The 13,986-nt window shown below is 38.3% G+C and overlaps 1 protein-coding gene across 3 annotated transcripts in view; it reads right to left on the bottom strand.

Annotated features, from left to right (window-relative positions):
* aktip (akt interacting protein) overlaps nt 1-8,904 on the bottom strand; it is a 30,516-nt gene extending 21,612 nt beyond the window's left edge. The window contains exon 1 of one of the 3 annotated variants that reach the window (XM_059992841.1): nt 8,796-8,904. The gene's annotated coding sequence lies outside the window, so the exon portion shown is untranslated. The remainder of the gene's footprint in view (nt 1-8,795) is intronic. The other 2 variants (XM_059992843.1, XM_059992842.1) reach the window with 2 other exon arrangements.
* Nucleotides 8,905-13,986: the final 5,082 nt, after the last annotated feature.

Raw genomic sequence — 13,986 nt, 5'->3', positions numbered from 1 at the left:
TACGTGAGTGTGTCTGTTGCAATTACCATGTGAGAAGTCTAATGCCTGAAGTGAAAATGGAAGTTAAATGTGATTAGCAAGGGCTATCCAGTAGTTACTTAAATACTAGGACTTGCCTGCAGTTTCAAGAGGGTTTATGAACAGATAATCAAACAAAGTTTTACCAAGTATAAATTGCAAACCAAAACCATTCTGTAATCAAGGTTCATGCAGGGGGAAAAAAAAGGGGGGGTACATTAAGAAGTTGAGAGAACTGCTACCTCAACCAGGTTCCAATGACAGATTCACTCCTGACCTCTGGTGATGTTTATGTACAGTTTTCATATTGTCTGTGACTGGATTTCTCCTGGGTGTCCAAGTTTCTAACCACATCTCCAAGACATGTAGGTTGGTAAATTAATTCTTAGCCACTGAAAATTGTACTGCTTACCCACATACTGAGGAGAATATATTACAAGGAAAAGTAGTATGGGTAAATGGGATGCACAGTGAACCATCCTAGATTTATTGGTTTGAAATAGCCCATGTTTTAACAATATGAAAAATAATACAAAATAAATTAGGTCAGAGAGTGGCAATACCCTATTGCTATGAGGCAAAATATATTTTTACAGCGTGTAAAAGCATTGCAACAATTGTTCAGACCATGATCTCAAAGCAGTTGCATAAACTGCATTTACTTGCCAAAGTTGTATGATAAAACCAGAAAAAAATATTTGCAATCAAGATCATGAAGTCTTGTGAAAAGGGAATTGAGAATTTCCTGGCAGTGAGTAATTGTCACAGAATGGATTGAAGTACAACATAAGGGGTCATGACAACCACTGAATATACAGTGTTTATGACCGTGTACTTGAACACCCATTTTCTGACAGTGACCCTTAGTTTCAATCAACATTATTCACGAAGTTTATGAAACAGAATTGTATTAAACATACAACAATGTCTTCATATCCTTTGGTTTCACATCAAGCAGATGAACGAGTGGTCAGAGCAATTGAGGACATTCTCAAGAAGCAGATGTTGCAAGAATATTCAAGATTCAACTGGACAATTCTAAACTGAAAAGTAACCTTCCAGCAAGACCAGTCAGTGGCTTCTTGGACCTTTCCTAAAAAGGTATCTCCCACTTGTGTAAGCGAAGAACCAGTAGGCTTGCTGAACGAGATATTTAGCTAAAATTACAGAGAATTATGCCACTACATCGATCAAATAATTTCTGCTAGGAGATAAACTAAATCAGAATGTTGAACGCAAACACTAGGATTTTGAAACCTTGTTCACTAAGTTATACCAATATGCATTTCAGTACAGAAGTCATGTAGTAACAAACTGAACTAAATGTGATGAAAAGAACTTTCTTGGAGTTTATATCTGTTGCTACAAGTTCAAAATCTAATTTGATACCTAAAACCCGCACGAGTGACCAGGCTAAATGTGGTGTTGCTGATTAAGTGCGCACTTAGACATGTTGCTGTAAGTGCTACTGTTCTCTGTTACTGAAAATCCCTAGAGAAGAGCATTATTTCACCCCACCCCACCATTGCTTTATATTAGTGACACATTATTACTCCTAACATCTGTCTTCAAGTCACAATTTCAATATTACCTGCCTTTGATTACATTTAACTACACAGGATCTTTGTTGATGGTACTTGTTAACACATGAACACTCACCAACACCTACATACAAAATCATTTGAAAGTAGCAGAGCAAATGGAGAATAGAAGCATAGATTAGAAGAGTAAGGAATTCACAACGAGCCTTTATAAAAATGATGGTTCAGTCACTCAAGAATATAGTTCCAGTCTTGAGCTTCCAAGTTTTTGGAAAGTTTGCAAAAGAGATTTACCAAAATGATTCTGTGACTTCGGTAAGAGAAACAAGATTGGGAGGGTTCCCACAGATATTTAAAAAAGGAAAAAATATATCAGATCATAGACTAAGTCAAGAACTAAAAAATGCAGATGAAGGTGATTAGGAGAAGAGCCAAAAAGAGTGACAACAAAATAAAATATTGTTAACTGAACAAGGCAAATGATTAGGGTCTTGAATATTCTGTCAGAAGCAGTAGTAGCGGGACATTTAATTGTGACATTCAAGATAGAGCTGGGTATGCATCTGAAAAGAAAGAATTAATAGGTGATGTAGGATAGGACTAATTGGATGGCTTTAAATACTGCTGTGGTACACAATTGATGACTGAATAAAATTTTCCAGTGATGGAACCATTGCAGTTACAAATAGTTTAAAGGAAATTCCATGGATGCTCTACTTCTGAGGCCCCAAAGCATGCATTATACTAGCATATGGGTGTTGTAATTCTATTAGATAGCAGCATCATGTGTCAGAGTGGTTCAAAACACACAGGTACGTTTGAAGCAAATCTTGAAAAATCTCAAAATGTGGAATTATTATCCCATCTTATAAATAAGCTACTACTTTTTATGTATCTGTTTCTGTATATTCTGAAAACAAAACGCTATTAACCCTAAGAATCAGCACACAAAAAAAATACTGGACACACTCAGTAGACAGGCAGCAATTATGGAAAAAGGAAAAGAATTAATGTTTCTGGTCAAGGACTTTTCTCATTCTACACTGGTTCTGATGAAAAGTCATCAACCTAAAATAACAACTTCTCCCTCTCTAGAGAGCTGTTAAGTATCTCCAGTGTTTTGTTTAAAAATATGATATCGTTTAATCTTTGTACTAGCAATTGTTTCTAGCATAATTACTTCTGCACAAGAGTAATTAAATTGCACTGGTGCCAAAAATAGAAATTTTAGTCCACTATAACAGAAAAATTGAAGCACCTGAGCACCAGCTCTACACAATTATTGAGGCATTTACTTAAATTAAATTGCAGTAGTTCAGCTGGAAAAAAAAGCAAAAACCTTTTAAAAACCAATATGGATGAGATTTATATCCAACTTATGAAACTGCAAACACTATTCAGACAAAGCATGCAGCTGTCACAGCAGAAGTACTACATCTCTAGCATTTGATGCCAAAAATTGCTGTTAAGTATCAGTATTACAGAACCAGTTGTGCAATATATACTCCCAAAGATAAGTATCAACTTTTTCTGCATACACCCAACTAAAACAAAATAAGAATAAAACTCACCTGGAAATAGGCCAAAATCTAAAATTTGATCTCAGGCTTTGGTGTTATAATTTTCAGATTAAATTATTTATACAACTAGGTAACATCACTGCTCATGTTCGTACATTATATGAACATCTGCTTGTCTTCAGGTATATGGTTTAGAACATTAAATAATGACAGACATGAGAAGGAAAGCAGGTACATGCCAATAATTTGAAGTTTATAAGAAAGCAACACACCTTTCATCTGGAAACCCTGGCAAGGCAAAAATAGCATTGTTTCTAAAACAATGTCAACCTAAGGAATAGAATTTACAGTTTAAGTGTAAAAGCAGAGATTACAGGCAGACAGACATACTTTATTGATCCCGAGGGAAATTGGGTTTCGTTACAGTCGCACCAATCAAGAATAGTTCAGAAATATAGCAATATAAAACCATAAATAATTAAATAATAAGTAAATTATGCCAAGTGGAAATTAGTCCAGGACCAGCCTATTAGCTCAAGGTGTCTGACACTCCAAGGGAGGAGTTGTGAAGTTTGATGGCCACAGGCAGGAATGACTTCCTATGACGCTCAGTGTTGCATCTCGGTGGAATGAGTCTCTGGCTGAATGTACTCCTGTGCCTAACCAGTACATTATGGAGTGGATGGGAGACATTGTCCAAGATGGCATTATTTAGCTTCTCCGACTTAACATAGCTAAACAGGCTCAATGGAGTTTCACAACTGAAATGTACAACAGAAAGGTTATCTTTCAAATTAATGGAGTTAATGCATTGGATTTGAGGGTAGTGAGTTAAAGCTTAAGTGATGATTGGAGGACAGAAGGTGCCAAAAGATACAAGCCCATCATCAAACAATAGATAATCTTGGTCATCTTAAAAGGATTTGTTTAAAAAAAAAACACAAGTAATAGCTCACAACCATTAAAATGCAGTGATTAATTCTGTGAACTGCTGCAATTCTCAATTTAAATTCAGCAATATCAATTTCTAAGATAATGATAGTAATTTACCACTAAGTTCAGAGAAACAGTCTGTATTCTTTCCCCTTCAGCTTCCCTTAGTTGATTTTATAAAATATTCCAGCTTGGAAAATGTTAACTTTAAAATTCTTACCAACAAATGGAAATTGAGTTTTGGACCCAAGATTGTTAACAAAAATCTCAAATGTTGCAAGAGGGAAAGATACTAGAATAGTCAGATAAGATCTCAGTGAAAGAAGAAACAGCTGATATTCTTAAGGACATGAGTTCCAAATGATAATGAAGATGCATTTTTGAGATTAGGAGTTTAAAACAAAACAATTCTAATTGCTGACTACAAAACAAACACCAACTTGCAAGTTTCCTGCAGTTGAAAGACCAAATGAAAAGAAAATAATTCAGAGACAAACACTTTTGGGAAGTTGGGCTGGTGAAATGAAATGGTGAAGATTAGAAACTCTCCATGTAATACTCTTAACATATTTAATCTAATACCCCAATTTAAATAACATCCCACTGAAGTTATTCAAGCGCAATCTTGAAAAAAAAACTTCTGTGTTCACATGTAAGCATGTTTTTTTTGTTATTTGCATGGAAAAATTATGCAGTAGTATTTCAACCTGATATAGAGTTGTATTAAATCAAAAGCGACAACAGTCCAAACTATTTCTAACAGGGTACTATATTCTATCTCCAACATGTTATTAACAATTAATTGCTACACCAGATGTAACAATCTGTTTCATTTCTTCAGTAGTTTATTCAAATAGTCAAACTATGAGTCCTCTACTTAAAGGTTTGACTTTGCAGAAAGAGGTTGTTACAAAACTCATATTCCATGGTTCTGTTTTAGAAGTACAGTGTGCAAGCAGAAGGGATTAGTTTAGTAGCGCACTGGACTACATTCTGGGCTCAAGGGCCTGTCCCTGTGCTGCAATGTTCCATGTTCTAGTATTCAAAATGTTTCAGTTAACTTTTATTTGCAAACTTCACTTAAGAGCATTTCTCAAAATTTATGTAATTGAAAATGCAAAGCAATAATTATATGTCAACTTAATGAAGTGATTTTGATAGTTTTCAAAATACTTGGGCAAATAAAGGAGCTTCTAGTTAGTGAATAGAAACTAAAATAATAAACGTAACTGAATCTAGTTTCAAAAGCAATTATGCTCACAAAATTTACAATGCTGCTAAATTAGCAATTTTACAGGTTTCAGAAAGTCATTCAGCATACAAGCTTTGCTTTGGAGATCAAAATATATGACGACAAGTTAAATATGATCTCTTGCTATCTTCATTCTAATGAGAACTTACATTACAAGTAAAACTAATAGTTATTATTGTCATTATAGAGAGACTCAATATCCAATTCATGCAAAAGATGATCTCACAACGAGCAAATGAATACACAGCTAAACTGTTTCTTGGAAGAAAGAAAATTGATAGATTTGTGTTGAATCATGTAAATCTTCAATTCCCCCCCCCCCCCTCCAACAGAATTAAGTTCCCTTGTCTGGTGTTCTTATCAATTGGTTTATTACCACCACACTAACTGAAGTAAAAAAAAGTTCTGAATGTCATCCATACTGATTTCATCACATCACACATTGTAGTACAATAACAGAATGTAGAATAAAATGTTGCAGTAACTGAAAATACAGAACAGGCTGACAATAAAGTGCAAGGCTATGACACAGTAGGTTGTTAAATCAAGAGTCCATCACATGTGACAGTAATAAACCATTTAAAAGTTTTATAAAGTGGGATAGAAGCTGTCCTTGAGCCTGGTGGTATGCGGTTATATTCCACTCCCAGATAATCAGTGTTGCCCATCTTTGTTTTAGTTATGTAGCTTACTTGTTCAGTGAATGCCATACAAATTTGAATCTGATCATTAGAGTTTTTAAAGAGACCACATTTTAAACATAAAAAAGACACAATGACTATCACCAGACATTCTAATTAATATTAGTAGTGCATGGCGATCAAAATAGAACTAAAATTCACAAATTTAATTACACCTTTTTGTTCAAAAACAGCATATGAAGTCTCAGCCCCCAGCTTTGCCTGCTGTCACATACAAGTGCAAGGTTCCTAAAATTCAATTGAAATTAATCACAAACTGAAAAAAAAAACAACTAAATCTTAATACTTTTTGGTTCAGTTTATTAAAGTCACTTTGCAAAGCAGTCAATAATGAAGCCAGGTTACTTCCTCCTAATGCTAACCACCAAAATATCCAAACCAGTCATGAATTTGATACATTCAAAATGTGAAAATGTTACAATTCAGAATCAGAGGATTGTACAAAGCATGGTGGCTATTCTTTTAGAATAAGAGGCAAAGTTGTCAAAAGTTCAGTATAATATCCACAATGTTAAACTGCCTTTCTCACACTGGCTGACAGAGCACTGGCACAAATTGAAAAAGAGCTGGGGAGTTTTCCCAGCATCAAAGAAGCTCAGCCAATAGGGGATAATGTAGATAGAAATGTTTAATTGTTCCTCCATTACCTTGTCATAACAGTGACATTACAAAATCATATCTTGATTACACAGCAGTTTAAAGTTCAAAGGTTCCATGCAACTGAAAATCTATTCCTAAGTCCATTCCACCATATCTCCCTCTTCAAATTGTTTTCTTTTATCCACTAACTCTTTGAATAAGCTTTATACCACACCTCCTTTGGCAGTTTTAAAGTTAATTTACCAACAAAATAACCTCAATGACACTTGCCCATCTAGACATAAAATATCAATTGTAATATTAACAACTGAGAGTCAATACTTGTTTTATGTTGACCATGATTCTTATGTATAATAATCCAACTTAATTCCACACTCCTCTAAGCCTTGCTCATTCAAGTAAATGTTACTGCCTCTACATCACCATCTTCTCTGGCAGATACCAACTACTCGCAGAGAAAGATTTATTTAACTGATCCTCTTCAAACTTCTTTCCTACACTTTGTTTCAGACACCACTAACATGGAGGAAAAAGGCATTAGTTATCGACCATTCATCTACATTTCACAATTTTATTTATCTCTATCAGTTCACCTTTCAGTCTTTATTCTAAGCAAAATAGACCCAGCCTATCCAAGCTATTTTTATAACACAAGCCCTTCACCCCAGACAACTATCTTTTCTAACCTTTCTCTATTTTAATTATGTCCTTCCTTTTGCTTGGCATCCAGAAACGTACAAGATATCTGAAGTGAAGTTTAAAAAAAAATTTTGTACAACATTGAGGTCCCAACTCTTACACCCAATACCCCACCTAATGAGGGCAAGCACACCACATTCCTCACAACCCTGTCTACCCGTGTGGTCAGTTTCAGAGAATTATATACTTGTAGCACCAAAGTCTATCAATTCAACTACACTCCTCAGGACCCTGACACTCATTGAACATACCCTGCCTCAAATAACTACCGCAGATGCACCACTTCCTTGCCCACTTTTGCACTAGATTCATAGCCTGTTGTGATCTCAGACTAGCTTCTTCATTGCCACTATCCCAACAGTTTATGTATCATCAGCAAACTTAGTAATTAAACCCCCGCATTCTCAACTAGATCACTATATATATTATGTAATCATACATTTATATATTTTGCAGCTATCAAAACAATCAGCAGATTAGAGGACAATCACACCAAAAGTCACAGCAAATTAAGTTTTCAGATTTTCATTTTGGTTAGTATCTTGGCTATTTCCTGGAGATCTAATGAAATTTATATTTACATTAGCAAGTATGCATCACTAAGGAAATTATTTCACACTGCATAATTAATTTTAAATTAAGCATAATACATAGATTGACTAATTTACTTGGTTTTTGTTTTGGCTAGGATGACACAAAAACAAAAGGTGAGAAAGAGTAAAAAGTTTCGTTTTTTCCCCTCATCAGAAGTACACCTACAATAAAGTTCGTTTTAATAAGATCTTTAATGAAAAATGCTTTTTGTAATGCACGTTTTCACACATAAAATGACAGTACAAGATTGAAATAAGTCTTGTTGTCTTGAGATTAGATACCCTTTATAAATATACCTGGAAACGCCAATGTTGACTGATTACTTAAATATTCAAGAAACAAATATCAGCAACTCTTCTTTTTGTTCCTATTAACAATTTTTAATCTATTTGACCGAGGTTCTGGCGACTAACCGATAGGTCATCCAACTTCAACTCCTATGGGGGTTCCTGGGCAGAGAGTGGGTGCGAGGTAAATGTAAGTGCCGGACTCTTGCTTTAAAGACACGGACATTTCTGTCGGAGCTCACAGAATAAGTGTTAAGAAGAGATGGACCACATACTGATTAAGGAACTCAGGAAGAGTCCGAGATGTGGACAATACACCTGCTACCAGTCTGGCTCCAGACCAACTGCAATCTGCTCACCTCAATCAAACCAGGAGCCCCGTCCCGGACAACCCCATTGGCCACCAAAACACACGCGTCACCCCCGAACAATAAGTGGATTGGCCGGACCTGTGTCAGTCAAGCCATGCGGACCGTCGCCCCACCGTCCTTCCCACTGCCGCCACCAGCTCCCGCTGCCCCGGTGGCCTGCAAGACCACATATCGGTGGCGGTTTCTCATCAGGCGGCGTCTGTCAACACTAGCCGCTCACGTCTGCACGGCGAGAAGTATCTGGGCCCTTGCCATACTCAGAAGCAACCGCTCGCTTACCCGGTAAATTCCGGACGCCACTGACTCGCCCGCATCCTCAGCACTCACCCATATCACAGCCCATTAAACACAACCACGCCGGAAGGCCTAGCCCTTGGCGTTTGATTGGTGGCCCCGTTCCGCTCCCTTTCTCCTCGGAAGATCGTCCTTCTCCTATAAGGCAGACGCACTGTCAATCATGCGCGTCACGCAGAGTGGGGCTTGTCGGTCTACGTGACCTCCCTGTTGTCACGGACGCCATATTTAATCTCAAATAAACAATGCAGGCGCCGCCGGGTGGCGCTGCTTCTGACCTCCAACCTCCCCCAGCTGACCGACATCCCAGCCTCTGCTGGGTTTCAGTCAAAGCTCGTCCAAATGCAAAGAAAAAATACTGTACGTATATTGAAACAAAGGGATACATCGTGCTTGGCAAAAAAGTCCTACTCAGAGACAGGACAAGGCTCAAACACATCACATTGAAGTCCATATATTCAGCTGCTTACAACTGGGAGGCGAGTTCTTTCACATTGAGTCCAGATCAAGGCTCTCAGCGTGAAATTCCTCCATAGATGCTGGCTGACCGATTGACTTCCTCCGGCATCTTGTGTCATTGCTTCATTCACATACCAGGCTATCAAAACCACATGATACGAGCATTGAAAGAGGTTACTGGTCATTGTAAATTGTGTTTAGGCTAAGGTTAAATGGGGGGGGGGGGGGGGGGAGGGGCTGCAGGACAGCACAGCTCAAGGCACTGGAAGGGCCTGTTCTGCGCTGTATCTCAATAAATATCTATCTCTGAAGTTACATACCCTGGTGCCTTAGATTTTTAACAGTCTTGTAACTGTGATTTATTGTCTTAGTATTACATAACTGTTGCTCCTGGGTGGCTGTAGTCTGCTTATAGGAATGTCTGCTCCCTCTTACTGAGTTTGTAGATATGATTCACAAGAATCTCTTTCCATGAAAGTTCCAACATGGGCATATCATGCATGGCTAACTGAAAAAGCAGTATGGGAGGTCTGACTGTAGGGCACTGGTAAGTGATCTCTCTGAGATTAGGTCAACAGTAGAAGAGGTTTGCTGAACTGCTAGCAACCAGATTGTACTATTGTCATTTCAACATCTGGACCTGAAGTTCTACCCTGAATCATGTGTTTAGTCTCTGCTATCTGCACTCTCCTACAGCTTTATGTGCAATCTTACCAGATCTCTGCTCCAGATGAAGATATGTGTGAATGCAGGGGGGAATGTTCCTGCTCCTAAAAAGAGATGATCTCCAATGTGCCTTATTTTTCGGTTCTGTGCAGTATCTCTCTGTACATTGGAGAACAATGACCCACTCGCCTGTTATTTCCCTTTCAGGCTACTCCTGGGTGGCATCTCTGTGTTCTTTGAGTAATTTGCTCTTGGAAACAGTGATCTGCTCATAAGTGGCATCTCTCTTTTCAAGATGAACAGCAAGATGCTTGCTCGAGCATACCTTACTTCCTGAAGGACCTCAAGCTGTTGCCTTATGGTAGAGACTGTAGGAAACAGAAAGATATTAGTAGGACACTTGAATGAGCCTGCACCATAACAGAATTGTACTGAACTGCAAGTAGCTTCCATGGTTTGTGCCACCACCTTTACCTTCACACAAGCTCTTGCAAAAGCATGAGACTAGATTCCCTCACTTTTCTTGTCAACTCCTAGAATTCAGACTTGCAAACCTGATGATGCGCAAATCGCCTCATTTTGTATCCTCATTATTTTATTCTGAAAGCACATCAATCATAGTCCTCATCTAATTATCATGGTTAGTACTTATAAACTGTATATCCACAATCCCATCCCCACAAGCTGTGTCATATCCTACACCAGATTCCTATGCCTCATGCCTGAATTACCTCTCTGTGGCACAGATTCCTCTAACCTGTTTATCCTTGTGATGCCAGTCTAAAGAGAAGTTATCAGGCACAATACTGAACTTGATCATCATCATCCCCTGTTCTTTTTTTTCCCTTCTAATTTCCTCTGTCTATACCTAATTGTAATATATTTCTTCAGGGGAAACATTGAAGAGTGCAGTGGCAGTGCAGTAGTTACTAGACTAATAACCCAGAAATTTGAGTTTGATTGCACAATGGCAGCTGTGAAATTTAAATTTCAATTAAAAATAACAGAATTTCAAAAGAAAAAAATGCCTATTTATTCAGAATATTGACCAGGAAACCACCGGACTATAGTAAAAATCCACTTTGGTCAATTATATCCTTTAGGGGAGAAAAGTTACCAACCTTGCTGCCCTGATTTGTATGTGACTGAACTCGAGAATGTCCCCCTCTGGTTCTGTTCTTGCTCTTATTTCTTGCCGTTTTAAATTAAATGGAGGAAATGTGGAAAAATCTGCTATCTCTTCTATACTAGATACTCCATCAAACAAATTTCTTGTTCCCTTCCACAATAGTATTCCGAAGGAAACATTCTATCTGAGGCAACAAGGCTCAAATTCCATTCAATCAATCAATAATCCACTTCCCATGGAAACTCCCACAAATGAACAGATGCATCATTGTTCTTTATCTCCTGTTTACCTACTGTACACTTGTACATTTTACAATTTGTGCATGTAGGTAGAATAGGGTGTTCTCTGTTCATGATGTGGCATATTCTACATTGGGGGTCCAAATTTAGACTGAGTCATCAGTTTGGTGGTCATCTTCATTCAGTCACTAAATGTGACCTTATACTTCCAATTACCTGTCATTTCACTCCACATGGAAGTGTTGATATTATTGGCTTGCAATCTTTGACCCGCAATGCATCTTCCCAATTATTGAATTCCAATTTTATCGATATGTTGTTACATGCAATACTTTCATCTGCTGTGGCTATGATGCTGACAAGCTACCACTTATATTGATCAGCAGTCCCAAGCAGATAAGATTTCAACCATGTTTAAAACTGTTCTGAGAAATGCACACTTCATGTAGGGATCATGGTTACTTCAGCAAAGTGACATTCATCAGGGAATACAGAAGCATCGCACCAAGTTATTTATTAGGATATGAGGGGATAAAAGTGCTGAAAATCAGAAATAAAATCATATTGGAAATGTATATCTCTCCTTTCTAGTTCTAATTAAGAGTTTTTTGACCTGAAATTTCAACTTTGTTTCTCTTTCCAAGATGACATGCTGAGCATTTCCACAATAAGGGGATCTGTACTTCTTCTGCTCTCTCCTGACCATGTATTGATTTCCTATAGAATAAAAATCAAACTGCTAGAAGAATTCAGCAGGCCATGCAGCAAAGTGATAGTCAACTTGATTTGAGACCCTTCATCAGAGTGTGGAAAGGGGAGATAGCCAGTACAAAGAGATGAGGGCGAGTGGTTGGCAGGAGCTAGCAAGTAATAAGTGAATAAGAATATGGTGAAAAACAAAGAGGGAAGAGGGGTGCACAAACAGTCTCAAATAACCCCTGTTCTAGAGTGGAGGAAAACGTCTTCAAAATGGACCTCAGTGGAAATTGTAAAATGGAGGCACAAAAGACAGCCGATGATGTCATCTGGAGTGGAAAAAAACATATTGTTGAAGGAACTCAATGGATCAGGCACCATCTGTGGAGGTAAGGGGATAGTCAATGTTTTGGATTGAGACCCTGCATTAGCACTGAGAATGTACAGGGAAGGTAGCTATGTTGGTAATAAGGATTTTAGTATGCAGAGGTTTTCATGGTTTTCCCATGGACGTTGCTGTCAACTTGCTCATCACAATTCTAAATAATGGCTCCAGATCATTTCCATGTCTCCCAAATTGCAGTCCACTCTCCAGGGAGAGCACCCAGGCACTGAATTAATGGATACATTTATGTTATCCATTTTGATTTTAAGCAAGATACAGGGTTTTCATTAGTTTTTAGGTTAACTCCTTGTGACAATCTTTTCTGTTAGAGAGGCCTTAATATTTCGTGAGTCCTCTACCAGCTAGAAGCAAAAGCATGGTATGCAATTGCCTGTAAGTTACCTTTCAAACATATGTCACCTTGATTTACATAAGAACATCAGAATTAGAAGCAGGAGCAGGCTATCTGGTCCTTTGAGCCTGCTCCGCCATTCAATAAGATAATGTCTAATGTGGCCATGGACTCATCTCTACCTACCTGCATTTTTCCCATAACCTTCAATTCTGCTACAATGCAAAAATCTATCCAACCTTGTCTTAAATATATTTACTCAGGTAGCCTCCACTGATTCATTGGGCAGAGAATTCCAGAGATTCACCACTCTCTGTGAAAAGTAGTTCCTCCTCATCTCCATCCTAAATCTACTCCCCCGAATCTTGAGGCTATGTCCCCTAGTTCTAGTCTCACCTACCAGTGGAAACAACTTTCCTGCCTCTATCGGTTCTATCCTCTACCTTAAATGCAATTGCCATTCCTTCTCCAACACTGAGTCAAAATCATGGAACTCCCTCTTGAATGGTATTGTGGTATTCCCACATCTCATTGACTATAGTATCTCAGGAAGGAAGATGACACCACCTTCTCAAGGGCAGTTAGGGAAGGGCCTTTAAATGATGCCTCAGTCTGCAAAACCCACATATTATTTATTGAATAATAAAAATGTGCTCCGCTCAGCTGGGAGATGAGAACACCAATGCTGAGCAAGAAGATCTCTCCAGTAATCTTTCTGTTCCCTCTGCCCCTCTTTATCCTCTTGCTCTCCACCCATGACTCCAGCTCTGATGCACTGTAATCTAGTTTCTGCTGGGGAGGATGCTGATTTTCATTGGCAACACTGTAGGTTGTAGGTAATGGTAATGAAATTTCTGTATCTCCTGTGTGTACTTCAAGATGCCCTCATACTGGTATAGGTAACAGAAACCCACTTTCAGATGACTTTTAATGTTTTCCTCTACCACTCTGGGTCTTGCTTGGCTTTTGTATCAGGTTCTGTGGTTAGACAACACACTAATGTGAAGAGCTTGGGAAATTGGGAGAAACCATTGCCCCAGGATCCATCCCTTCAGGTGGTGCCACACATTAAAATGATCTTGCATTAAAATCAAAAGGATAACATAAACATATCCATTAATTCAGTGCCTGGCTGCCCTCCCCGGAGAGTGGACTGCAATTTGGGAGACATGGAAATGATCTGGAGCCATTATTTAGAATTGTGATGAGGAAGTTGACAGCAATGTCCATCGGGAAAGCTGTCCAGCCAT

This window comes from Hypanus sabinus, chromosome 17 (genome assembly GCF_030144855.1).
Source record: "Hypanus sabinus isolate sHypSab1 chromosome 17, sHypSab1.hap1, whole genome shotgun sequence".
NCBI lineage: Eukaryota > Metazoa > Chordata > Chondrichthyes > Myliobatiformes > Dasyatidae > Hypanus > Hypanus sabinus.
The sequence above is the reverse complement of the archived record's forward strand: the minus strand, read 5'-3'. Positions and strand labels throughout refer to the sequence as shown.